Raw genomic sequence first — 27373 nt, 5'->3', positions numbered from 1 at the left:
TAAAAAAATTAGTTACCTTAGGGACTAAACTTTTTAAATATGTATGTTGTGAAAGTATATTGTTATACATCTTATTACCTTGAGCCTATATGGGCTTGTAAATAGTGAAGGACGCAGAACTGAAAAAATGCACCTTTAATCCTAAATAAAATATTTGCGCCATTCATTGTACTAGGGAAATATTTTAAACGTTGCAATAACTGGGACAAATGGGCAAATAAAATGTGTGGATTTTATCCACAGTACACCGTTTTATTTTAAAACTAGAATGGCTGAAAACTGAGAAATAATGATTTATTTTCCATTTTTTTTCTTATTCCTGTTAAAATAGATTTAGAATAAAATAATTCTTAGCAAGAATGTACCACCCAAAGAAAGCCTAATTGGTGGCAAAAAAAAAACAAGGTATAGATCATTTACATGTGATGAGTAGTAAAAGTTATTGGCGAATGAACGGTAGGAGCGCTGACCGGGGAAAATTGCCTTTGTCCTGAAGGTGAAAAAACCTGCGGGCTGAAGTGGTTAAACATTTGTCAACCAAAACAAAGACTCTAGCTATGCAAGACCAGAGTTTTAGCCACTGTGGCCCTTTGCTGCCCCCCCCCCCCTTCATTCCACCCTCCTTTTTTTAATAACACATTATTGAAATAAAAGCAAAATAATTTGAAGTTATACATTATTAGGGTAAAAGGTTACAAGATCTGTATATACTATTTTTTTTTTCATGTAAAGCCAAATATCCCTGCCTAACTGCACATACAATATTCACTAAACAACATTTGATGCAAGCCTTTGAAAGGCAGCCAATAACTGCAGTGCACACAAAAGAATAGAAAAATAAATGTATATACAGTACAATGGAGATTGTCAGATAGCTAATGTGATACAATAGCAGCTAACAAAATAGAAGCATGCTTAGACTTGAATAGAGCCTTGTAGGTCCATAATATAACATTTGCTGTACATTGTGTCCAATTTATTTTAAAGTACTGTATTCACGCAGGTAGGCATTCATTCGAAGTCAAAACAATAAAAATACAGATGATAAAAGACAGCATACGCCCAGGTAATTTCACTGAGCAGGTGGTCAGCTTCAGCCTCAAGCTTCGAGTGCCTGCAAATAAGTATTTGGTGCAGGACATTATACATGTTAGTTGTTCTCACATTTACTGTCCATTATCTGTTCATTTTTTGCAATTTGAAAATCAATCAAGATTTTGGAGATCCGCTCCTTGAACTATCCAGATTTTTTTTTTATTCTCCATAAGTGCATACTGTTCTGTTTCTATTAAGTTTGTCCCTTTATTGTTATTAATCACAGCGTCTTCCTCAGCAACAGAGAGCCTGCAGCCTAACCATTCCATAACAGGCCAGAAGTAGTGATCAGTAGTGTGTGTCTTTTCCATAAAGCCAGTCCCCGAGCCTGTCATATTTATTTGTATATTGTATTTATAAAGCACCAACATATTATGCAGCACTGGACATTAATTTAGGTTACAGACAATATTTAGGGGTTACATACAGCAATATGACAATACAGGAATACAAGAAAACCAGATCACACAGCACAGTATGAGTACCAGGTAATGCTTAGTCAGTCACTGGATGGAGCATGGAGATTAGGAAAGTTAGATTCACTCAGATGTATAGCATGGGTTCACAGTAGTGGAGGTGCATGATCAGGTAGGACAAAAGGAGGAGGACCCTGCCCAAAGGCTTACAATCTAGAGGGAGAGGTAAGGACACGAAAGGTAGGGGACCAGAGTTCAGCTGTGGGTTTAGAGCACTTGTGAGGGGTAGTAGGCCAGAGTGAAAAGGTGAGTTTTGAGGGCTTTCTTGAAGATGTTGAAGGGGGGGGGGGGGGGCTACCCTAATGGGTGGAGGTAGGGAGTTCCATAGTGTTGGAGCAGCTCTTGAGAAGTCCTGGAGGCGTGCATGGGACTGGGTGATGCGGAGGGCAGTTAGGCGAAGTTCATTGGAAGAGCGGAGTGAGCGGCTAGGTGTGTACCTCTGAGTAAGATCGGAAATGTAGGTTGGACAGGTTTTGTGGACAGATTTGTAGGTCAGACACAGTATCTTGAACCTGATTCTGGACTGGATAGGAAGCCAGTGAAGGGATTCTAGGAGGGGATCTGCCGTGGTGGAGCGATGGGAGCAGTGGATAATTCTGGCTGCCGCATTCATGATGGACTGCAGTGGGGCTGTTCGAGTCATAGGGAGACCAGACAGCAGGGCATTGCAGTAGTCAAGGCGGGAAATTATGTGGGCATGGATGAGGAGTTTGGTGGTGGCAGAGGTCAGGAAAGGGCGAATCTTACAGATGTTACAAAGGTGGAAGTTGCAGGACTTTGTGAGGTTTTGGATGCGGGAAGTGAAGGAGAGTGCGGAGTCCAGGGTGACACCCAGACAGCGGGCTTGAGAGGTAGGGCGAATGGTAGTGTGGTTAACAGTGACATGCACATCTGGGAAGTTCGTGGATGGCCGGGGTGGGAAGATCATAAATTCCGTTTTGTCTAGATTTAGTTTCAGGAATCTAGCGGACATCCAGGAGGAGATAGCTGATAGGCAGGAGGAGACCTTGTCCATGGTAGTGGTGGATATGTCAGGGGTGTGGAGGTAGATCTGGGTGTCATCTGCATACAGACGATAGTTAAAACCCATGGAGGAGATAACCTTGCCAATGGAGGATGTGTATAGGGAGAACAGTAGGGGGCCAAGGACCGAACCTTGGGGGACTTCCACCGAGAGGTGGTTGGGGGTGGACGAGGACTCATTGAAGGCGGTCGTGAAGGAGCGGTTGGAAAGGTAGGATGAAAGCCAGGACAGAGCAAGATCGTGAATGCCCAAGGACTGGAGGAGTAGGGGATGATCTACTGTGTCAAAAGCTGCTGAAAGGTCAAGGAGGAGGAGAATGGAGTATTTATTTTCAGCTTTAGCTAAGGCAAGGCCGTTGACCACTTGCGACAAAAAATAAAATCTTCTATGAACTCGCCATACTCCTAACTGAATACCTTGGGGTGGCTTTCTAAAATGGGGTCATTTGTGGGGTTCCTATACTGTCCTGTCATTTTAGGGGCCCTAAACCGTGAGGAGTAGTCTTGAAACCAAATGTCTCAAAATGACCTGTGAAATCCTAAAAGTACTCATTGGACTTTGGGCCCCTTAGCGCTGCTAGGGTGCAAAAAAAAATGCCACACATGTGGTACCGCCGTACTCAGGAGAAGTAGTATTATGTGTTTTGCAGTGTATTTTTACACATACCCATGCTAGGTGGGAGAAAGATCTCTGTAAATGGACAATTATGTGTAAAAAAAAATAAAAAAATTGTCATTTACAGAGATATTTCTCCCACCCAGCATGGGTATGTGTAAAAATACACCCCAAAACACATTATACTATTTCTCCAGAGTACGGCGATACCACGCGTGACACTTTTTTGCAGCCTAGGTGCGCTAAGGGGCCCAAAGTCCTATGAGCACCTTTAGGCTTTACAGGGGTGCTTACAATTTAGCACCCCCCAAAATGCCAGGACAGTAAACATGCCCCACAAATGACCCCATTTTGGAAAGTAGACATCCCAAAGTATTCAGAGAGGGGCATGGTGAGTCCGTGGCAGATTTTTTTTTTGTTTGTCACAAGTTAGCAGAAATGGAAACTTTTTTTAATTTATTTTTTTGGTCACAAAGTGTCATTTTCCGCTAACTTGTGACAAAAAATAAAATCTTCTATGAACTTACCATGCCTCTTAGTGAATACTTTGGGATGTCTTCTTTCCAAAATGGGGTCATTTGGGGGGGTATTTATACTATCCTGGAATTCTAGCACCTCATGAAACCTGACAGGTGCTCAGAAAAGTCAGAGATGCTTCAAAATGGGAAAATTTACTTTTTGCACCATAGTTTGTAAATGCTATAACTTTTACCCAAACCAATAAATATACACTTATTGGATTTTTTTCCATCAAAGACATGTAGTACAATACATTTGGACAAAAATGTATGTAGAAATTTTACTTTATTTGAAAAATGTCAGCACAGAAAGTAAAAAAAAAAAAATCATTTTTTTTTTTACAAAATTCATGTCTTTTTTGATGAATATAACAAAAACTAAAGATCACAGCAGCAATCAAATAGCACCAAAAGAAAGCTGTATTAGGGACAAGAAAAGGAGGTAAAATTCATTTAGGTGGTAGGTTGTATGACCGAGCAAAATAAACCGTTAAAGCTGCAGTGGTCTGAATGGAAAAGAAGTGTCTGGTCCTTAAGGGGTTTTATGACTGCAGTCCTTAAGTGGTTAATGATGTCCAAAACAATTCTTTCAGCACCAGCTCAGAAACCAGAGTGAAGCGTGTTCGTTGTTATTACTGGCCTGCTGGTCAAACGGCCTACAATATATTCAGCACCTAGATATTAATGGTTTTGTTTTCTCTATTCTGCAGCAAAAACTTCATGAGCAAAAAGCTGTCAGGGTTGTGGTCATTTCCTCATTGCAGCATTATTTTTTTTAACCACTCCCAGGTATGCAGATTAGGTGAAGAACTCAAAGTACTATGTGGAAGTCAATTACTTGCTGTGATCACAGGATTTGTCTAGCTATAGCAATGGTGATCACTCCTAGGAGATGGGCAATATTTTCACATATCAATAAAACACATGTTAAACCCACAACAAGCAGGAAAAGCAGGAAAATCTCAGAATAATCTTGAAAGTACATTTTTACCTATTTTTTTTTACTTTTTCAGTAAGTTTGAAAAGAAGGGTCCATATGCAATTAACTTTTTCTCCTGAGTCTTCTCCTAGGAGATATTTTAACAACATATCAATAAAATGCTTTTTAGGCCACCAGCAAGCAAAAAAATACTAAAAATTATTTGGATACAACTTTTTTTTGGACCCTGAGTAAATAAAAAGGAAATCTGGACTTACCCGGGGCTTCCTCCAGCCCCCCGTAACCCGCAAGGTCCTTTGCTGTCCTCTGGGTCCCCTCAGTGGTCCCACTGGCGGCTCCGTAAGCATGCACACCCCCGTCCAGGCACCCGACGCGTCATCATGACCATTACCCATAAGGGTCCTGCGCATGCGCGGTTTAGTCTTTCGAGTACACAATACAGTAATGACACATGGGTGCCTGGACAAAGTTGCCAGGTGTACGGAGCCCCCAGCAGGACCACGAATGGGACACACAGGTTCAGGGGGGGTTTGAGGAAGCCCCAGGTAAGTCCAGATTTCCTTTTTTTTTAACCTCTGCTCAGGGTCCATTTACATTCTCAATCGTAAAATGCTGAAAAGTTATTTTAAAGAGAAGTTGAAAAATTAACTCCTATTTGAGAACTCAGGAGAAAAAGTTAAATGTTTTTGGGCCAAGATGAGAAATTATCTCTTAAGGGCAAATATCTACACACAATGCACATTTTTTTTTTCATTTCCCGAAGCTTTTAATATATATTTACCATTCTTGTGAACTAAAACTATCCATGACTGTTTCTTCCCATTTGAAGTCATTGTGGTCATGAAGCCTTTCATACTACGGGAAATGCCTGAAGGACTTAAGAATTTACACAACCAAATGTGTACTGGATCCTGTAAATGCAGATCCCCCATGAAGAATAACTGTGCAGTGTGCACAACTAGGAGACAGATTGGTTTGTGTTTTGTCTGAGTTAAGCTCTTGCACTTCTCTTCTGCATCACCATTAGCTGTCTGACTGCTATATACTACGTAATATCAGGCTGAATTGTTTAACCCTGATGGATATTTCTCACAGTTATCTAGTTTAGTCATGGTCTACTCGCTGTGTGGTAAAGCAAGCAACTGTTCTTCCTGTCTAACCCATATTTAGACTACATGCTTCCCTAGGTATATATAATTTCCTCGCAGCTCTAACACATCATATCCAATCATGTTACATGATTATTTTATTTTACAGAAATGAAAGTCTGTCAGTATAGCAAACATGATTAGTTTTATATTGTATGTACAGTTCAACAAAATTTGGCAGTAACTTGATGTGGGTCATAGAAGGAAACGTCCAGGACAAACAGCAGCAGCTGCACAAAAGAGGTAGAGGATATGTCATAAGGTTCTGACCTGTTACTGGAGTCTATGTAGAGCGGTTTCAAATTATAAAACAAGTTTTCTAGTAGCGCTCAATGAAAGTCCAGCAAACTTCAATAAATGGCTGCAAGGTCTCCCCCACCCACCTTCATAAAGCAACTCACTGGATGGTGATCGGCCCGTAAGCGCTTCTGGGGTATAAGGCCACCCCGCTGCCTCCAACCGGCAATCACCAACTGCTCACAATCCTCTGTAAATATGATCACACAACCTAGCTAGGTCGCTAGGTCACACAACCTAGCAGGGAGTGGCATCTGCGAATTTGATCGGGCGGTGTGCAACGGTAATCCGCGGTGTAGGACCCACACTTTGCCTCTGCCCTGAGCATAGCTTATGCCACATAACGCGACCCCTGTAAAATACTCAAGGGTCTTTCTGTACTTGTTTTTAAAGGTGTATGTCGCCATTTTTGTAACATTGGTCCGTGGACTATTTTTAAGGTGCATGTCACCATATTTTATAATAAAAGGCACTTTTACGCTATGGAAGCCTCTCTTCATATTTCCAGGGGATTGTGAGCAGTTGGTGATTGCCAGTTGGAGGCAGTAGGGTGGCCTTATACCCCAGAAGCACTATCCGGTGAGTTGCTCTATGAAGGGGGGTGACCTTGCTGCAGTTTATTGAAGTTTGATGGACTGTCATTTAGAGCGAATAGAATTTTTTTTTTTATAATTTGAAGATTCTGCACATATCTGATCTGATAGGCACTGGGTGTGGGCGTTGACTGTTCCAAAGGATTTGATTGATCACTATATATGAGAACTGTATACTACTGATTGCATAATATTTAAGTTCAATTGAGCGCTGCTGTAATTCCATAAAAGCTTGCTAGCAGCTACAGCCCACTGTTTCGGGTCTGGTGCCCTTTTACAAGCCGCTCAACAAGCTTTTATGGATTAACAATAAAGTACATGTTTTATTTGGAAGTGGTGCAGACTTCAACCTCTCTACATAGTCCCTTTGACCCCAGTGGTTCACGGGGTAGGTCATCGCACACCCTATTGAAGATTCTACGAGTGCTGTGTCAACACCATCACGACTGTTACTGGAGTCTGTCATGGGGGACGGTTAACTGAATTGGTCTGTGACTGGGGATAGGCATATTATGTTATTCAAGGGGGCATGCTGCCTAAATGTTCTACTTTGTAAGGCATGACTTATTTTGTGAGGACATACCAACCTGTTTTGACCACCCTGGCGTTCTATTAAAGAGACTCCGTAACAAAAATTGCATCCTGTTTTTTATCATCCTACAAGTTCCAAAAGCTATTCTAATGTGTTCTGGCTTACTGCAGCACTTTGTACTATCACAGTCTCTGTAATAAATCAACTTATCTCTCACTTGTCAGACTGTGTCTGGAAGGCTGCCAAGTTCTTCAGTGTTGTGGTTCTGTGATGCATCTCCCCCTCCTGGCCCCTCTCTGCACACTGCTGTGTGTTATTTAGATTAGAGCAGCTTCTCTCTTCTCTCTTATCTTTTACAAGCTGGATAAATCGTCCTCTGAGCTGGCTGGGCTTTCACATAGTGAGGAATTACAGACAAGGGCAAAGCTGTTTGCAGGAAGAAAAGAGCAGCCTGAAACTTCAGTGCATGAGAGATGCAGGGGGAAAGAAGCACACAAATGATCTCTTGAGATTCAAAAGGAATGCTGTATACAGCCTGCTTGTGTATGGATGTATTTTCTATGTGTGGACATACTGTACATCAACCTACTTCCTGTTTTGGTGGCCATTTTGTTTGTTTATAAACAAACTTTTTAAAACTGTTTTTAACCACTTTAAATGCGACGGGGAGCGGCGAAATTGTGACAGAGGGTAATAGGAGATGTCCCCTAACGCACTGGTATGTTTACTTTTGTGTGATTTTAACAATACAGATTCTCTTTAAGATCGCCAGGGTGGCGGCGCAGCAGTAATTTTTTTTTTTAAACCATGTAGCTAGCCTAGCGCTAGCTACATGATTCCCCCCTCCCGGCGGCGTCTTACTCACCTTTATTCATTAGCCCATCCGAAAATCCCATTCTGAACGGGATTTCTTGGAGGGCTTCCCCCGTCGTCATGGTAACCATAGTTATGACGTCATCGGGAGTCCCGATCCACCCCGCAGCTCTGCCTGGCACTGATTGGCCAGGCTGCGCAGGGGTCTCGGGAGGGGGGGGGCCTTACGAGACGGGTAGCGGCGCATCGGCGGCGATCGTCCCCCACATGCAGCTAGCAATCTAGCGGTTATGGCTGAGCTCGTCCATAATGCTAGGAAGGGGCGCGGGGGGGGGGGGGTGTATGCTGACCTGTTTATAGGTCACTGTATAACAGGCCTATTGACATACCTGCCAGGGGCGTAGCAGTAGGGGTTGCAGCGGTAGCGACCGCATCGGGGCCCTTGGGCCAGAGGGGCCCCGAAGGGCCCTCCCTCAACTACTGTATTATTAGCTCTATATTGGTCCTGTGCTCATAATGATAACTTCTATAGATACATTGAACAGTGGCAATCATTAACAAGCTATTTCCCATCCCCTTCCTGCACCTCTGACACTGTAGTTGCCATTGGCAGGTTTTGGTGCGTCGTATCAATTGTTATGTATAGAGTGCTTGGGGGGCCCCATTGTAAAACTTGCATCGGGGCCCACAGCTCCTTAGCTACGCCACTGAACCTTGTTATTGCTAGTTCCCACCCCACACTTTGCACACACCTCTTAGAACTTTGTTATGCCCCAAAATTTGCCGATACACGCACAAAAGGCATGGCGGTCAGAGGCTGAGTAATTAAGGCTATTATCCCTGAAAGTTCTGCATATGGTTACATTAGCAGCGGTGTTAGTTGTAAGCACCATTAGGAAAGATCCACACAACACATCAAATCCTGAACTAATGCTGTGCAATTGCTCCTCTGCCACAGGACAATTGCAACGCACCATGGGGGTTAATTCACTAAACGGTGTTAACCCATAGCACGGCCGTGCTAGCGTTTTGCGCGCGTTATAATGTGCTTAACAGTTTTCACATGCATTTGTGAATTTTCACGTGCAAAATTCACAATTGCCCACAAAAATTGTGTTTTTGCGTGCAAAAACGTTACGCGCTTTATAACGCGTGCAAAGTGCTAGTGCGGCCGTGCTATGGGTTAGCACGGTTTAGTGAACCAACCCCCATGTGTGAAACCAGACGTAGCTTAAGAACTAACTCTACCACCTTCATCCACTGCTAACTCCCTCCACTAATTGAACTCTGTGTGCACCAACCTAGCTCATTAGAGCAACTAATCTTCTCCTCCTGTGTCATGTATTTTTCTAACTATTCCCTCAAAGTTTGGAATCTACTTATTATTCCTGGCCTAATTAAAATTGGGCCAACTATTGGTCCCTGGTTTATTGATCACATGTAAGCTTTACACTTTGCTTCTGATGTCAGGGGTTTTCACAGCCCTTTGGAAATTATGTAAATGTCACTACAAGGAAATGGCTGTATCTAATAACATGTTCAAATGCTTCACTTATTCAAAATGATTTGTTTTTTTTATAAATGGTGTATGTCAGGAATGCCTCATCAATGTGACTAGGGCCCCTCCTTTCCTATGCATTCAGAAATACAGCTTTTGAATCCCAAGGATATTGTTAATATTACAACTACAGTTTCTGCATTTTGAGGTAAAAAGAAAATGTTTTCTGAAAACACATCTTCTATATAAGAGAATGGTACTGCCATATGTATCAGCCAGGAATGATACATTTGGAGACAGGTCTTCTAATCTACAATACTTAAAGCTATGCCTTTAATTGTTCTTAAGTCTGGTCAGCAGCCAAACTCGAGGCTGAGCCATGGGAGAGCTCACTGGCAGGTGTGTACCCTGAAATGGCTTATCCACAGAGATACCACAAGTGTTACACTGCATGATACTGTCCACACAAACGCAGAACAGATGTTTGGAAAGCATTTCTCCTTCAAAAACCCAGACAGTAATCTAATAGGCTTGAATCTTTCAAACCCACAGACACTGAAGTATTAATGGAAACTTTTACTTCAGTGCTGAATGTAAACAGGAATCCCCAGCACAGCAGTCACACCAGGCCTCACCTTTCCTGAAGCTAAAATGAGACTAATCATCAGTACTTTCAATTCACTTACATAAGCACATCGTCATGTTCTCTTGCCTCCCATCACATTCAGGGGCTGCCTGCACAATTCAACACAATGATACAATTGCCAAGTTCAAATTGATGGTCCAAGAACATAAAGCTATTGCAGGCAGCTGAGGTGTGTACATTGAAATAGGGCACCGTGGTAATTAGAAGCAAGCATAGTTAAATCCTTCATATAGCCCAGCAATAAACCTCACACTTTGAGTAAGCTGAATCTCCATCCTTATCCCTGTACTAAGTCAAACACGAACCCACTCTGCAACATAATTAACACTAAATATTTACCTCTGCTGAAAACCCTGACGTTAACCATCATGGCATGTACAAAATTGTAAAAATAACAGTATAAAAAAACATTTGCTTAAAGGGAACATTGATTAAAATAAAATAGATTTTAAAATATATGTTTACTTACCTGTTGCTTCTTCCAGCCTCCTGCAGTCCTATCTGGTCCCTCGCTGTCCTCCCAGTCCAAACCGCAGTGTTGCTATCCCCCATGCGCTGTACCTGGCACGTGTATCTCCTCAATCGCACTAACATGGCTGGGTGTGTTCTGCGCCTCTGCAAATCGTAAAACTTGCAACTGCACAGATGAAGAACACTCCTGGCCACAGGAGCTCCATCAAGGAGTCGCATGGCTAAAGCCACATATAATACATAAGTCCCGACTGCTTTAACCGTTGATTTATTGGGGCTGAAAGCAGCTGGATGGTGCAGATCTGTAGGACAGCCAGAGACCAGATAGACTGTATGGGGCTTGAAGTCGTCCCAGGAAATTAAAAATCAACTTTTTTTTTTTTACTTCAGGTAACCTTTAAGCAATTGTAAATAGCAATTGTGCAATTGCAGTCAGGCTTGAGCCGGATCGAATCATAATTTTCACTGATCACTAATTACAAACCATAAGGGCATATTCACAGTGGGACGTTGCATTATAATGCGACATTAAAGGGAAGGTCCAAGCAAAATAGAAAAATGAGTTTAACTTACCTGGGGCTTCTACCAGCCCCATGCAGCCATCCTGTGCCCTCGTAGTCACTCACTGCTGCTCCAGTCCCCCGCTGGCAGCATGCCAACCTCGGAGGTCGGCGGGCGGCATTGCGTACATTTTTACGCATTCCCGCTAGTGCAGAAACATTAACACATACATTTTTACGCGTTAGTGGTTTAATGCGTAAACATTTAAGCATTGAACCACTGGTAGAAGCCCCAGGTAAGTTAAACTCTTTTTATTTTGCTTGGACCTTCCCTTTAAAGAGGCAACGCAGTATTACAATGCAAAAAAAGGAGGTAATGCGCATTAATTTTGCGTTGCCTTAGGCATACAGTAGATACAGTGGAGCATACAGGCAATGAAAAGTATGCCTCTGTATCTGTTTAACGTCTGTGTGCAAGCAGTGAGTTACCATAACGCAACATTTACAAGAGGACGTTAACGTCGCACTGTAAATGTCGCATAGGCTTAACATTACAGTGTGTTAACCTGCGTTTTGACTTTATAACGCAGGACAATAATGTCCCACTGTGAATGGGACCTAAAACTTTTGCATGGCAAATAAACTCCTGTAAGTTTATGCAACTATTAAAAAGGTCAATAATTCAAGACCAGTGCAGTAAAACATTAAAAACCTTTACCAATAATTTACTTGGATTTTTAGTTTTTAAACACAAAATAAGTCTAAGGGATTCCAGGAAAGAAAATGGAGGATTATGACTATAAATACAATTGTTTATCTATTCAGTTCAGTTTAATTTCAGATTTGCTCTAAGTATGTAATATAACTTGACTTGGAGTTCAATGAAGCCTAGTGCTCTATCAGTAACTAAAATTACAACTCTGATCAGAAGTGAAGATATTGCCAATAACAAACCAAGGCAATCTCTGGCAGATTTTCCCATGTGCTGCCCTTGATAAGAGACTCATTTAGGATCCACCTATGTCAGGTAGAAGGCAACAGCAGCTTCCATTGCTAAAATAAGAGCTATAAATGTTTTCACCAAGGATTAGGAAAGATCACTAGTAAAAAAGCTTACACTTTTTAAAATCGCTACCAAAATCGCCAGGAAACACTCATGAAATTGCTTACAAAACACTAGCGATTGCGATTTGCAACTTGTAGTGGGTTCCAGGCCTCAGGGACATTACAGAAGAAAGACAAAAAAGTGAGAACTAGAGCCCCAGTGGTGCAGTATGTACTGGTAAGGGTGGATCATTGTGAGCGGATATAAGATTATACTTACAAATGTGGGTCGCCTCCAAGCCAACTATGGCAAAGGCAGGTGAGGATAATAAAAAAATGAAAAATTGTTGCTCACTGTAGTAGGAAAATAAGCGGGGATACACACCTCCACTAAAGGTGGACAACTATGACGATTGAGTTTGATGATACAGAGGATACAATAAAACACTTTAAAATTGTGAAAAGGAGGTAGTAGTTGGCTTACCCTCAGGCAGTCGGACACAGGTTCTCAATTTTGAAAAGCAGTTCTTTATTAGTAAAAGAAAAGAGCAATAATGGTAGCTCCACTTGCGGCGCGTTTCCCTGGAACGCCTGCTTCCTCAGACAAAAAAATAAATAAATGTGGAGCATCTGCAAGTCCAATCCAAATGGCTTATTGTCAAAATAGGAGGTGCCAAGCCATTTTGGACTGGACTAGTAGATGCTCCACATTATTTTTGGCTGAGGAAGCGGGAGTGTCCGTGAAACACATCACAAGTTTAGCTACCATTATTGTGGTTTCCTTTTACTAATAAAGGACTGCTTTTGAAAATTGACAACCTGTGTCCAACTGCCTGGGCAAAGTCCACCACTACCTCCTTTTAGCAATGTTAAAGTGTTTTATTGTATCTAATGCCTCTGTATCATCCAATTTAAACATTACAGGAGAAATTTACAAGCTGTACGTATAACGCGAGTCACAAAAACTACATAACATGTTACGTAGTTTGCATAACTCCAAGAAAAAAAAAATCGCATGTGTGTTAGGCTCATGACTCACTAGTCTTGCCAATAACTTGGCAATGTGGGGGGCTCAGGTCCAAAGTTTGATTTGGAGCCCATTGGTCTGTATAGGTGCTACTGTGCCTAAGGAAGGTAATAGTGTTACTTTTTATACAAACGCACTGGCATTTGATTAGATATGAAAACTGGTGTAAGGTACATAAATAGAGGTGCTGTTATGCTAGTGCTTAGCAATGGGGTTAAAGTCAATAATGCAAGTGTGTCACATCACTGACCACATAACAACCCAATCAGTTTTCAGTGTCTGCTGGTACCTGTAGTCTCTCCGTAGCTTTCCTATTCAAGAGAGGAGTAAAAATCATGTATTTATCAGCAGTCTACTTCATTTGCATTATAAAACTCATGTAAAAAAAATTGTTGAAACGTAAATGCAAACGAGTACCCCAACAAGGAAGACACCTGTCAGATACAGTCCAAAAAAGATCTCTAGGGGTATAATTAAAACAGGAAGATGAACACAATTCTCTCCGTTTGATGTCATAATGCAGCCAAATATGTCATTTGGCCAAACAGGCTCCCGTTTGAGCTCCCAGGAATTTCTTGACTGACACATGGAAGAAAAATTACAACTCAAACATCCTCTACACACATAAGAATTGCAGCTTGAAGCAACACCTGAATATCCTTATAGAGAACTGTATACACAGCCTGGAATGTACAAACTGAAACAATTGAGGATTAATTATCCTGCACTTTTTTTTAAACTGGTCATGGGAGGACAATCTGTGACAGACATGAGGAAGGAACAATACGCCAAGGTATTCTGTGAAGGGCTTCTTACAAAAGAGTTGAACATTAAGTTAAAGCAGATTGAAATATAAATAAATCCTAGTGAATATTATTCTATTACTGCTTACCCAAGTTTCTGTCTAAATGGTTGAGTAACTTATGAGTCACTGCTTCCTTATCTGGTAGTAAGATAGAACACTACGCAGCCTGACTACTTAAAGGGATGCTGACACTATTTCCTTTCATATTTACTTCCTTTTAACCACTTAAGTACCAGCACTCTCTGCCCCCTTAAAGTGAACCTAAAGTCAACGGGGAAAAATGAGTTTTACTCACCTGGGGCTTCCCTCAGCCCCCTGCAGCCGATCGGTGCCCTCGCAGCCTCGCTCCTTGACCCGCCGGCGGCGACTTCCGGTGTCGCCGTCAGCGGCCGACAGGCATGGGAACGCGAGCGATTCTTTGCGTTCCCAGCCACAATAGCACCCCCTGTGTTGCTATTGCGGCCTTCTTGCCTACCTGCCCTTCAATTTTATCACTGCAGTCCACTTCAACAAACAGAAAAGCTGTATCAAGGTGATAAGGAGGAGTAGAGAGGTATCAAGAAGGCAAGTCATGAACTTGTCTAAACATCCAAACAGCTACAGCTCTGAGGGCAACCCCTAAAGTAAAGCCAGAAATTAAAACGCAGATATCCTAGTCAGGATACTCCAGCAGGGAGGCTGCAATGCATATGGAAATATCTGGATACTAAAAGGGAACCTAAACTGAGAAGGATATGGATTTTTCCTTTCAAAATAACACCAGTTGCCTGACTCTCCGGCTGATCCTGTGTCTCTAATTCATGTAGCCACAGCCCCTCAACAAGCATACAGATCAGGTGCTCTGAGTGAAGTCAGGCTGGATTAACTGCTTGCTTATTTCAGCTTGGTGTAATTGCCTTCTTAAAACAGAAGGAAATTTGCAATAATTCAGTTATAAATGAACATTTGTGGTTACCCACAATGCACACCTACTAAATATGCAAATTATCCCTTTCCGCCCTTGTTAAGCCAAGCAAGCATCCAGAACCGCTGGTTTATAGCAAGCCTATAGCTTTAAGTTTTACACAGCCATACCAAACCCACATGTAGACAGCCTGTTTCGGACTTTTGGTCGGAAAGGGATAATTTGCATATTTAGTAGGTGTGCATTGTGGGTAACCACAAATGTTCATTTATAACTGAATTATTGCAAATTTCCTTCTGTTTTAAGAAGGCAATTACACCAAGCTTTGCTTTTTTAGTAGGAGGGCTTTTTGGTTCCTTTCATCCCCCTATACATTCCTAGTAGTTTGGGTCACCCTGAGCTGCTTAGTTACTCTGCTTATTTCAGGTGTGTGATTCAGCCACTACTGCTGCCAAAGAGATTAGCAGGACTGCCAAGCAACTGGAATTGCTTAAAGGGGCACTATGGCGAAAAATGATAAAATTTAAAATATGTGCAAACATAGATAAAGAAGTAGTCGTTTTTTTCCCAGAGTAAAATGAACCATGAATTACTATTCTATGTTGCTGTCATTTACAGTAGGTAGTAGAAATCTGACAGAAGCGATAGGTTTTGGACTAGTCCATCTCTTCATAGGGGATTCTCAGCAAGGCTTTTATGCTTTATAAAGATATTACCTAAAAAAGATTTAAACAATGATGCTGGCCAGCCTCCCTGCTCGCTACACAGAGCAAATGCCATTCACCAAGTGCTTTTGAAAATAAATAAATACCCGAGATTCTCCTATGAAGAGATGGACTAGTCCAAAACCTATCACTTCTGTCAGATTTCTACTACCTACTGTGACAGCAACATAGGAGAAAAGTAATTTATGGCTCATTTTACTCTGGAAAAAAACATACTTCTTATTTGTATATGTTTGCACATATTTTACATTTTAAAATGTTTTGCCATAGTGCCCCTTTAAAAAGAAATACCCATATCCCTCTCAGTTTAGGTTCCCTTTAAAGTGACTTTGAACTCTCTAAAACAGGGTTAGGAAATCTATGGCTCGGGAGCCAGATGTGGCTCTTTTGATGGCTACATCTGGCTCACATACAAATCAGTAGGGGTTGTTTCACTAAGCTACACTGCTCAAGCAGCACAGCTTAGTGTGGCAGCGCAAATAACATTTTCAAAGTACTACTGCTGTAGCATGCACTACTAACTTTCTTGCGCTACCCCAAAACGAATGGCTGCTCCAATTGTCCCACTCTGGGCCCTGTCAGGTCCAGCGACTTTGTAGGACGAGATCCCCACATTTTGATTGACCAAATAGGCTGCCTGTCACTTGACAGGCAGCCTATTGGGCCAAAGTGCTGGGATCTCGTCCTACAAAGTGAATCAACCCCCAAGTCAGCTAGCTAATTGTACAAGCGGTTAGTTAGTATTTCTCCTGTATGGTTCTTAGATAAATTGCTGATGTTGCTGAAATACAAGAGAAGCTGAAGACGTGTCTGAAACTTCCACTGTCTAGCGGTTCAACTGTATACACATCACCATGGCAACAGGGACATGAGCCCTCTGCTGCACATGCACACTGTGCCAGTTTGAATCATATTGTATGGCTCCCACAGAATTACATTTTCAAATATGTGGCGTTTATGGCTCTCTCAGCCAAAAAGGTTCCTGAGCCCTGCTCTAAAATAAAAAGACTATTCTGCTATCTCGGAAACTACATGATGCAGTGCTTGTTTAAAGGACTTACGAGGCGAAATTCATAAAAAAAAGTTAATTACCTCAGTGCAAAAGCAGACCTCAGGGCAGACGAACAGCACCTTGCTTGTCATTATCAGGTGCTTTATGAGCCTAATCCAGTCTTCATTACAGGTCCCAACCCTCCCCAGGGTCGCCTTATAAGAATCGCCGCTTTAAAATCATCTCCTGCGCAGCTCTCATAGCCAGAGCTGCGCAGGATTACAGCCCCGCTCATTTCCGCCCTCTCTCCGTGCGCTCTATTATACGTCATGTGGGCGGCTCCACATGACCACCCACATGACTTACTACACAGTGCCAGCCAGCCACGCCCCCTCAGCAGAGAATACAAGTGCTGAGCGAGCGAGGACTTGCTCGCTCAGCGCTTGTATTCTCTGCTGAGGGGGCGCCTGGCTGGCTGGCACTGTGTTGTAAGTCATGTGGGTGGTCATGTGGAGCCACCCACATGACGTATAATAGAGCACACAGAGATAGGGCGGACACGAGCGGGGCTGTAATCCTGCGCAGCTCCGGCTATGAGAGCTGCGCAAGAGATAATTTTAAAGCGGCGATTCTTATAAGGCGACCCTGGGGATGGTCAGGACCTGTAATGAAGACTGGATTAGGCTCATAAAGCACCTGATAATGACAAGCAAGGTGCTGTTCGTCTGCCCTGAGGTCTGCTTTTGCAATGATGTAATTAACTTTTTTTATGAATTTCGCCTCGCAAGTCCTTTAAAAACAACCCAGCAGGACTCAAAGTGACAAGGACTACAAGTATTCTTACAATATTTACTTTTTCAGGAATACTCCAAGATCTCTTACAACTACCCCCCTCATAAATCCACATTCCAGCCTCTGTGATGGTGTGGTAGGAAATCATGTCATCAGGCGGGAGTGTGTGCACTTATATAATGTGGGACTCAGCAGTGTAGCAAAATGAGAGAGATGATATTTGTGGGTGTCTAAAATTCAGTTTTAAGTTGTTCACAAACTGCAAAAAAATTTTTTTAAAAAAAAAAATCCTTTTATGAACTAGTGTGAAGCCCATTACTTCATATGGCTGGAGCCTGTGTGAAAGTGTGGCACAAATATGGACATATTCACACAGCCGTCTGTCCAATCTGTGAAGCACTCCTCACAGTAAACTGTGTTAAATGTTACAGTTCTCCAAGGAGGATCCTTTAGAAATGGTTTCCAAAAGTTTTCATTCTCATAAAGCAGAGGTGCCTGGCTCTAATGAGGCACAGCAGCTTTGCTGAACATAATGTAGACCAGACAACAGCAGCCCATCAATCACAGAAAACAAAGAGCTGGCTGCATAGTGACCAAGTAGGAGCTCCTGGAATACAGCAAACAGAGGATCCTTGACATTAGTGGTAGGATTAAGGGCTTGTTCAAACCTTTTTTTGCCCTTTTTTCAAGCTGCGGCAATTTTGAAAATAGCCTTAAAAAGCTTGTGCAATAATTTCCTATGAGAGGGTTCTCATTTGAGCAGTTAGTTTCTGATCCGCTCAGCAAAGCGCTGCCTGTACCATTTTCTGAGCGTTTTTACTCAATAGAAGGTATAGGGAAATTGCAAAGTGCTTGAAAAAGTGCTTTGTCTAGCGATTTCCACAGCACTTTGATGAATAAATACATTGTATTAATTTATTTCCGGGTCAAAGAGTTCACTTCCTGACTTGCGTCAGGAAGTGAAAAAAAGCTGAATTGCTCCGCAACAGCGCTTAGAAAAGCAATTTCAAAAAAATGTAGCGCCCACCTGAGCGCTGGGAGGAGAGAAAAAAATTGTCCACAAAATCGCAAATTGCTGGCGTCAGCGTTTGGGATTTTAGATGTGCACAAAGCCTAACAGATCATTTGCATACTTTGTAGAAGGAAATGTTCCGTATATTTAAGTGATACCTTTAAAAAAGTCAATGACTTGGTTACTATACTTCACATACAATGATGTTGTATTAAAAAACCAAAACAAGCAAATTAAAGTTAAAAGTAGTGAATCTAAACTGCTAGTGTGTCCCTACGGTGACGATAGTCAGTCAGCCCACAAGTCTAACTGACTATCGACACCGTAAGGACACACTAGGATTGTGATGTGTTTTTTACAATGTTGTGTTAATCTGATATCTGTTGTGCCTCCTTCTATGCACTCTCTCTTTCTCTTTACTTCTTTCTCCTTCTATGCACTCTTCCTGAGCCATTTTATTGTATTGTGCCAAAAACAATTCCGGGCATGTCCCCTCATGCTTGGCGAAATAAATGTTTCTGATTTCTGATTTCTGATACCAGCATAATAAAAATGATTACAAAAATTTGCTGTGGTTCGTCTTTCTAATTTTACACATAGGCCTACTCCTCTCAAAATTCAAACTTTGCCCAGAAGATACTGTGGACTGTTTCACAGATGGAAGAATAGACAAAGCTGAACACCCAAATATAAACCAGCATCAATAATATTCAAGTAATGTAGAACAGGGGTTGTTCTATTACTCCGAAGGCAAAGTTTTGGTTTAGTGCATCGCCTCCCCACAACCTCAAATAAATTTGTTCCCTCTCCCTGTAACCATTCCTCACTGGAACTTCACTTCTGCCTAAATTATATTCTTATTAAAGTGGAACTTTACTGAAATTAATTTAACCACTTAAGATTTACTGACGTAAGTCTCATGTCCTAAACATTCCAGAACAAGAGACTCACGTCCTGTACTAAATGCCACTGCCTCGTGTACTGTACTAAACGAAACTGCCGAAAGTGCTCCATCATTCACTGTTTTTATGGGTGTTCACCCCCACCAATGGTGCTTAAGCACCCATACAATAGTGAATGTTTGCTGCCAAAGCAGCAACATCTCATGACTGGTTTTAAAAAAAAATAAAAAAAGTTGAAAAAGGTAAAGTGTGTAATGCCTGGCAGATCACCTTCTTCACCCTTTGTGGCGCGTCCCCCGCTTGAACAGGTGGTGAAGAGCAACACCTGCCCGACTTCGGTTACACCCAGGCCTTGGAGGTGCAAGGTATAGCAGCTGAGGGCAAGAAAGCCAGAGTACCACCAGACAAACAAGACGATGTAGCTGGGTGATGGAAGAGGCTACATAGATTATCACATTAGTAATGAACAAGAGAGCAAGGTTGCCCAGAGCAACCGCAGATCTGGCCTTCCGATACCGCCACAAATAAACAAGACACAATGGTTGCTCAGTGCGACGCCGCACTGAGCCTCTGATCTGAGTTATGCTGGGTACACACTATGAGATTTTCTGGTCGATTTACTGTCAGATCGATTATTCCCAACATGTTCGATTTGCTTTCCGATCGATTTCCGAGCATTTTCCGATCGATTTCCTATTTAAGTGCACGGAAATCGATCGGAAAATGCTCGGAAATCGATCGAAAAGCAAATCTGACATGTTGGAAATAATCGGTCTGACAGTAAATCGACCCAAAAAAATCTCATAGTGTGTACCCAGCATTACAAGACAGACAACAGAGAGACGGACTGAATGCTCGCAAGTCTAATCGCAGCCCTAGTGATAGCAAGCATCCACACTGATTTGAACAAGACAGACAAGAGCGTAGCTAATGGCAACCACAGCCTATAGTTACGTACACAGGAAAGGGGTCTAGCAGGTACAGAAAGACAGAAGGCATGTTTGCCTAGCAGTAGCAAACATCCACACTTATACAAAACAAGACAAACAGGTTGGAGCATAACTAATAGCAACCACTGCCTCAGTCACGTCCTCAGGAACAGAGCAAGCAGGATAACTACCAGTCACCAACGTGGTGAAGGCAGTCACCAGCTAGCAGGGTGGTAAGGCTCCACTGCACCCCCGCAGGTGCAGTGACCGTCCAGACAGGCAAGGTAATGCAAAGTAAAGCAATACAAAGAACACATTCGCAGCATGGACCCAGCAACAACTCAGGTAGGCTGAATGCTACGTCGGGCAAGGTCTGGAATGAGAGGCAGGCTTTTATGTGGACATCAGCCAATGGAAACTGAAATGCAAATTCCCACACAGCTGAATGGTAATCATGCAATCCTGTGCTACACTGATTGAAAGCTGCAAGCTGTCTGGGAATGGATGAACTCTTATTACAAATGCATGCCAGATTATGAAACCACATGCATGTAAGAAATCCAAGACTGTCTGACTGCAGTTCAACTGCAGCCAGCCATAGGTGGATTCATGACAACATCCTGGGCTACTCTGAAGTGCAGAGTGCTTGCAAACAACAAAGACTCTCACGGCAAATGCAAACAAAACCAAGCAACCAAATGCAGGCAGAAATATCAAAACTGCTCAGCTGCAGCTCCGCTGCAACTGGCAGGAGGGATCCTTACAAAGTGGTAGTGTCCCATTTGAAAATAAAGTGTTTTCTGTAGTAAAGTGTTAACTTCTTTCTAGTTACCACCTTGTCTCACCTATACTTGGCCTTCAGATTTGTGGACCCAGCAGATAGCCATCACAGGTGTCCACTGTTTGGATTGATTCGATTTCATTAATCTGCTCAGATTAGTTAGGGTTTTTTTTTTGTCCACTAGTGGTCCCAAACGATCATTTCCTATTGTTCATAAGAAGAATTGTTCGTAAACGATCTTTTGGCAAATTGTATCATTAGTGACCACCTTGACAGTAACCCTCCCGCACAGCCATTTGAGACTGCCAGTTGCTTGAGTTCCTGTTAATTAGCACTCTACTGTATGTGAATGGAAGAAGGTAGAGACTACCGCTGCATAGGAAGCATATATCCCCACAAAATGAGGCCTTGTAAAAAATACAGAGACCACAACAAGTAGCTATGTTATTAGAGATGAGAAACCAGGACTTGCAGCAAATTATTCATGTAAGAAAAGCATAGTGTTATTGGTACTTGGTTGATATCAAATAGTAAAAGCTTCTGATAATTACAAATGTTTGGAATTTGAACATTTTGAAGGGTTACAAAACTACTGCAGTTGGCAAGCTGATATGAAAAGTAAGTAATAGCAATTAACTTACAAAATGATTTTCATAGAACTTATATGTAATTGTCCACAATCCACAGAAACCATGGACTACCACAGTATTCTGCATACCAGGAACAATGAACAGTAATAATGACATAAATAGGGAAACAAACCTTAGATGCATGCACAATTCACTATTCACCAGTAACCATGCTGTTTGCTCAGTGGGGCGTTCAAATGAAAGTATGGAGGCACTGCAATGCAAACCCGACAATGTGCAGGTACTTCACCCCCAAACTTTAGTAAACCCTGATCTAACACATGCAGTTTGGATGGGAGGAAGACTACGTCTCCCATTAAGGGCAAAAGGCGTCAAAAAACACTGAGCTAGATACTGCTTTGGACAAGGCTTATTTACCTGAGAAAGTGGCTTCAGACTCGGAAATGCGTTGTTTTTGTCCTTCTTCATAAAACTGTCTAAACTTTGAACATTGTCATCATTGAATGTAAGCTTATAGTTACCTTCCTTTTAAACAGTTTTTAGTTTTTTATCCTTTTATTGGGCGCCTCCAGTCACTAGCTAATCAGACACAATAGCAAAAAAAATAAGCTAATGCTGAGGCTTCTACTCACTGTTCGGTGTCAAGTGGCATGAGCAGCATTCTATGATCAATTCAGAGAAGGAACCTCAAAAAATATTTTAGGAAATTACACAAAGATTATGACACTGAATTGTACTAAAAAAATAAACTGTAGGTCTATTTCAGTTCAACTATAGTTAACACTTTTTAGTAAATCGAGAGATCCCAAATGATCCCTTTTATTTCAGCTGCCCCTTATTAAGGGGAGACCACAGAGTACCACAAGCCCTCATACTAGTACCAATGCACCATTTTGGGGATATAGAGTTAGGGAACATCCTCTTGCCCATATTTCACTTTATTTAATGGCCAGACACTATATATATATATATATATATATATATATATATATATATATATCTCCAACCACATTGTGTAAAAAATGTTTTTTAAAGCATCACAAGCAATTGGCCAGCAATCACTGCATGCACCTTCAGGGGCATGGTCAAGGAATCCCGACGTGACATAGTGGATCATTTGGGGCCTGTTTACTAAATACATCTCCCAGTCATGGATTCCTGCAATGTTAATAAATTAGGGACAAAGTGATGAGAGCTTATTTTAGCTTGTGTAAACTGTCTACAAAAAGAACAATGGTAAAAAGAAACCCTGATAGAAAAAAATTCAATATAATGCTTATCTGGCTCTGCGTTTGCGCCAAAGAAAAATAATGAAAATGATCAAAGTAATAATAATGTGAGCAAAACGTTTACTTCAGCTAAAGCAGTTTTTAATCTCCAAAACTGCTGGTGCCGTAAACCCAGTGAAGTGGTAAAAAGACATATTCATAAACTGTTATATTTGGGAGCATTTCCAAAGATCGGTGTAAGCAAGAGCAATGACACCATAATTGATGGATGGCAGCCAAAGTCAGTCCCCGGGTGTGGTGTGAAATTATGAAGTCACCTTTCATTACAGATTTTTATGAAAGTGTGAAGGATTTTTCCTCAAGGCATAATCATCTCTGTAAATGATGATGAGATGATAATCTGGACAGAGGCTCTCTCACTGCCCAGCGTCTCAAAGAAAGGCTTGTTATTGGTCAAAAGGAAAACTGTCACTCTGCAGCTTATGGAAATGCTCATTTTTTTTTAAGTACAAATTACATCTTAAAGCCAATCCATAAATACTAAAAATATGTTAACTGGGATGTGGGAATTTGAGTATTTCTATCACTCACATTCAGGTGAGCTCTCTTTGGATCTCTAGGAATAATTAATACCCTTACAAACCAAATTTGATCTTTACCAATTTAAAAAATAGAAACTTTGGTAACAGAAGAAAATAATAAATCATATCAATATTTGGTGTGCTTTTGGCATCATAATTACACAAATCCGTATAGGTACAATTGCGCAACATTGGGGATTTTGAAGGATTACAGTCCAGGTGTATGGTTAACCATTAACCACTTAAGACTAACTGGACGAACATTCTCGTCCAGTTGGGCTGCGCGCATTCTCACCGGCCGCGTGCGCTCCCGCCGCCGGACGTTAACCCAGCGATCAATGAATGGGATTATAGATCCCATTCACTGATCGAAGCTCCCCGCAGAAAAACCGACAGCCTCTTAACAGATTACCCAAATAACCTTTTTGAATAAAAAAATAACAATTAAAAAACAAACAACATAAATAGTTACCTAAGGCTCTGAACTTTTTAAATAAGCATGTCAAAGGAGTACATTAATATAATTTTTTAGATTATGGGCTTGTAAATAGTGATGGACGCAAGTTGAAAAAATGCACCTTTATTTCCAAATAAAATATTGGCGCCATACATTGTGAAGGGACATAATTTAAATGGTGTAATAAGCAGGACAAATAGGCAAATAAAATACATGGGTTTTAATTACAGTAGTAGTAATTAATTTTAAACTATAATGGCCAAAAACTGAGAAATAATGATTTTTTTTCCATTTCTTTTTTAATATTCCTGTTAAAATGGATTTAGAATAAAATAATTCTTAGCAAAATGTATCCCCCAAAGAAAGCTTAATTGGTGGCAGAAAAAAGATATAGACCAATTCATTGCGATGAGTAGTGATAAAGTTATTGGCAAATGAATGGGAGGTGAAAGTTGCTCAGATGCAAAAAAATAAACAACCCTTCGGGCTTAAGTGGTTAATACCAAATAGGTGCTAATGTTCATTATTTTCTTGCGTACATGGAAACACAGTCATTAGCTGAAAAATGCTTAGAAATGGATAAGAAAAAGCCAAACTCTGTTACTAAATTAAGGTTGTGAAAGACAGTTTTAAGTAACAGGTCCTACACTATAGCAAGACTGAGCACAGCAACAAGACACACGGTAAAAGATATTACCTCAGCAAGGTCTCTCCTAGGCAAAGATTTTAAAGCAGACTAGAGTTTTAGGATGTGCTGTTCAATCCTCAAATGCATTCTACAACGGGACTATGGCCTCAATTCACTAAGATCATGCTAGAGATAATAAGGCAAGAGAAAACTTACCTCCACACGTGAGAGAGTTATCTTACCTCTTCATTCCTTAAGTTACCTCTCCTGTAGTTAATTTACCTCCTCTGTAGTTAATTTACCTCCTCTGTAGTTAATTTACCTCCTCTGTAGTTTATTTACCTCCTCTGTAGTTTATTTACCTCCTCTGTAGTTATTTTCACATGCAGCTAATAAACAGCTTGTCTTAACTCTGGAGTTATTTTAAGGATTGGAGAGTTAATTTAAAGACAGAAGAGTTAACTTTAGGCTTGCCTGAGGTAAAATGTTTCCTGATTACTACATGCCTTATCACCATGGTAACAACTCTAGAAGAGTTATTAAAGACAGGAGATAAGTTAAGTGAATTGAGGCCAATGACTCCAGACATAAAGCCAATGGCCTCAATTCACTAAGCTTATCTCCTGTCTTTAATAACTCTTCTAGAGTTGTTACCATGGTGATAAGGCATGTAGTATTCAGGAAACATTTTACCTCAGGCAAACCTAAAGTTATCTCTTCTGTCTTTAAGTTAACTCTTTAATCCTTAAAATAACTCCAGAGTTAAAGACAGGCTGTTTATTAACTGCATGTGAAAATAACTACAGAGGAGGTAAATTAACTACAGAGGAGGTAAAATAACTACAGAGGAGGTAACTTAAGGAATGAAGAGATAAGATAACTCTCTCTTATGTGGAGGTAAGTTTTCTCTTGCCTTATTATCTCCAGCATGATCTTAGTGAATTGAGGCCATAGTAATTAAAATCATCTTATTCAATTCACGGTTTCTCCTAAGTTTTCTCCTAGGTAATATTTTTACACCTAATCAACAGAACCCATTTTAGGCCACCAGCAAGCAAGAAAATATTCAGAATAATTTTGACAGTACTTTTTCACCTACTTTTTGGTACTTTTTTTAGGTGCAGAATAAGTTATTTTAAACTGAAGATGAAACCTTATCTTCCAGAAGAAAACTTAAGATAAAAAGTGAACTGAATAAGGGCCAAAGAGTCCTGGAAGTGAGGATATGGCGCATACAGAGATTTGATTTCAGCATCAAGCGAGTCTGGGATTACATGGAGAGGAGGATTTGAGGCAATTCATATTCACAGAAGTTCTGTGGATAGTTCCCAACGTTTGGGATGATCTACTTGCCAAGTTCCTTCAAAAATTGTGCTCATGTGTACCTAGAACAACAGATGCTGTTTTAAAGGCAAAGGGTGGTCACACCAAATACAAATTTGATTTTGGGCCCCTCACACTAAAGGGGAAACCCAGCTTTTAACAGAACGCAGTTAAACTAAAAAGAAAAAAAAAAACCAAAAAACATAATTAACGTTATGTTATCACTAGGACCGCAAACTCAAATGAGACGCAATGCATGCCTATGGAAATGGACAGTGTCAGTTACCACTAGGCAGCCCGCCGCAAGAAAAATGCTACCTTACTCGTAGAAATTTGGTGTCCCTGCTTGTCCCGCCAACCAGGAAGTATAGGGCTTCATGTTGGTTTACAAATAAATAATAATAAAAAAAACCCCACACAATTGGAATCCTCCTACAACAGAGAAAATTCTCATTGGTTCATGTGGACCAATGAGAATACTCCACATTGCTAGGTTGGATTCACCTTTTTTTTTTTTTCAAACCAACGGGAAGTCCCATGCTCTCCAGGCAAGCTCTCCAGGCGGACAGGTGAGTGGGGACGGTGCGGGCAATGACAAAAGCGGCAGCCGTACCGGCGGAGAGGTGAGCAGACACGTGTCAACACAAATGCAGCGGCATGTGTGAATGCTCACATCCTGCATGTGCTGCGTTTATGCTATAGTGTGAACCCAGCCTTAAATTTCCATTCATTCAGTTTGCATTTTTAATTGATAAAATAAATGAACACTTAATTGCAAAAGCATCCTTAGTTAACAGCATTTTCTTGAGGCTAGGTTCACGGTGGGACATTGCGTTGCGATGTTTAAGTCGCAATGCAAAATTACAACGCAACGCACCAAAAAAGTTGCAACGCACATTAACGCTGTGTTACCGTCACATACAGTAGATACAGTGGAGCATACAGGCAATACAAAGTATGCTTCCCTGTATCGGTTAACATCTGCGTTTAGAGGTAACACACTGCAGCAGTGCGTTACAATAAATGCATCATTTAGAATGTGACTGACATCGCACTGTGAACGCCGCATAGTGTTAACATTGCAGTAACCTGCATTAAAATGACTGTATAACGCAGGACAATAACGTCCCCCTGTGTACCTAGCCTCAGACTTTCCTTCCTTCAAAATGCAGTTCCTCTTTTCAGCTAGTCATCAATTTGACCCCACAGTTCGATCTTGATACATATAGAACTCTCATTCTTGGCTTATTTTCCTGCGCTCTTAAACAAGAATGGAATGAAAAATATGGCTGTGGAATATGTCATAGTCATCCCTTGTTTTTAAAATTTCTAAAATACAGGACATTTTAACACTAGCACAATAAAATATGCAGCTTCCAACTCAAGCACCAGCAATGTTAAATACAATTAAATAATGTAAACACCACCATCACTTTCCTTTCATTATCAGGGGCGTAGCAATAGGGGTGCAGAGGTTGCGACCACAT

General features: G+C 41.2%; 1 protein-coding gene across 3 annotated transcripts in view; it reads right to left on the bottom strand.

Moving 5' to 3' along the window:
- CDKAL1 (CDK5 regulatory subunit associated protein 1 like 1) overlaps positions 1-27373 on the bottom strand; it is a 1042481-nt gene that overhangs the window by 442288 nt on the left and 572820 nt on the right. The window lies entirely within an intron of this gene.

This window comes from Hyperolius riggenbachi, chromosome 5, assembly GCF_040937935.1.
Source record: "Hyperolius riggenbachi isolate aHypRig1 chromosome 5, aHypRig1.pri, whole genome shotgun sequence".
Taxonomy (NCBI): domain Eukaryota; kingdom Metazoa; phylum Chordata; class Amphibia; order Anura; family Hyperoliidae; genus Hyperolius; species Hyperolius riggenbachi.
Note: the sequence above shows the minus strand (reverse complement) of the source record. Positions and strands in the feature narration are given on the sequence as shown.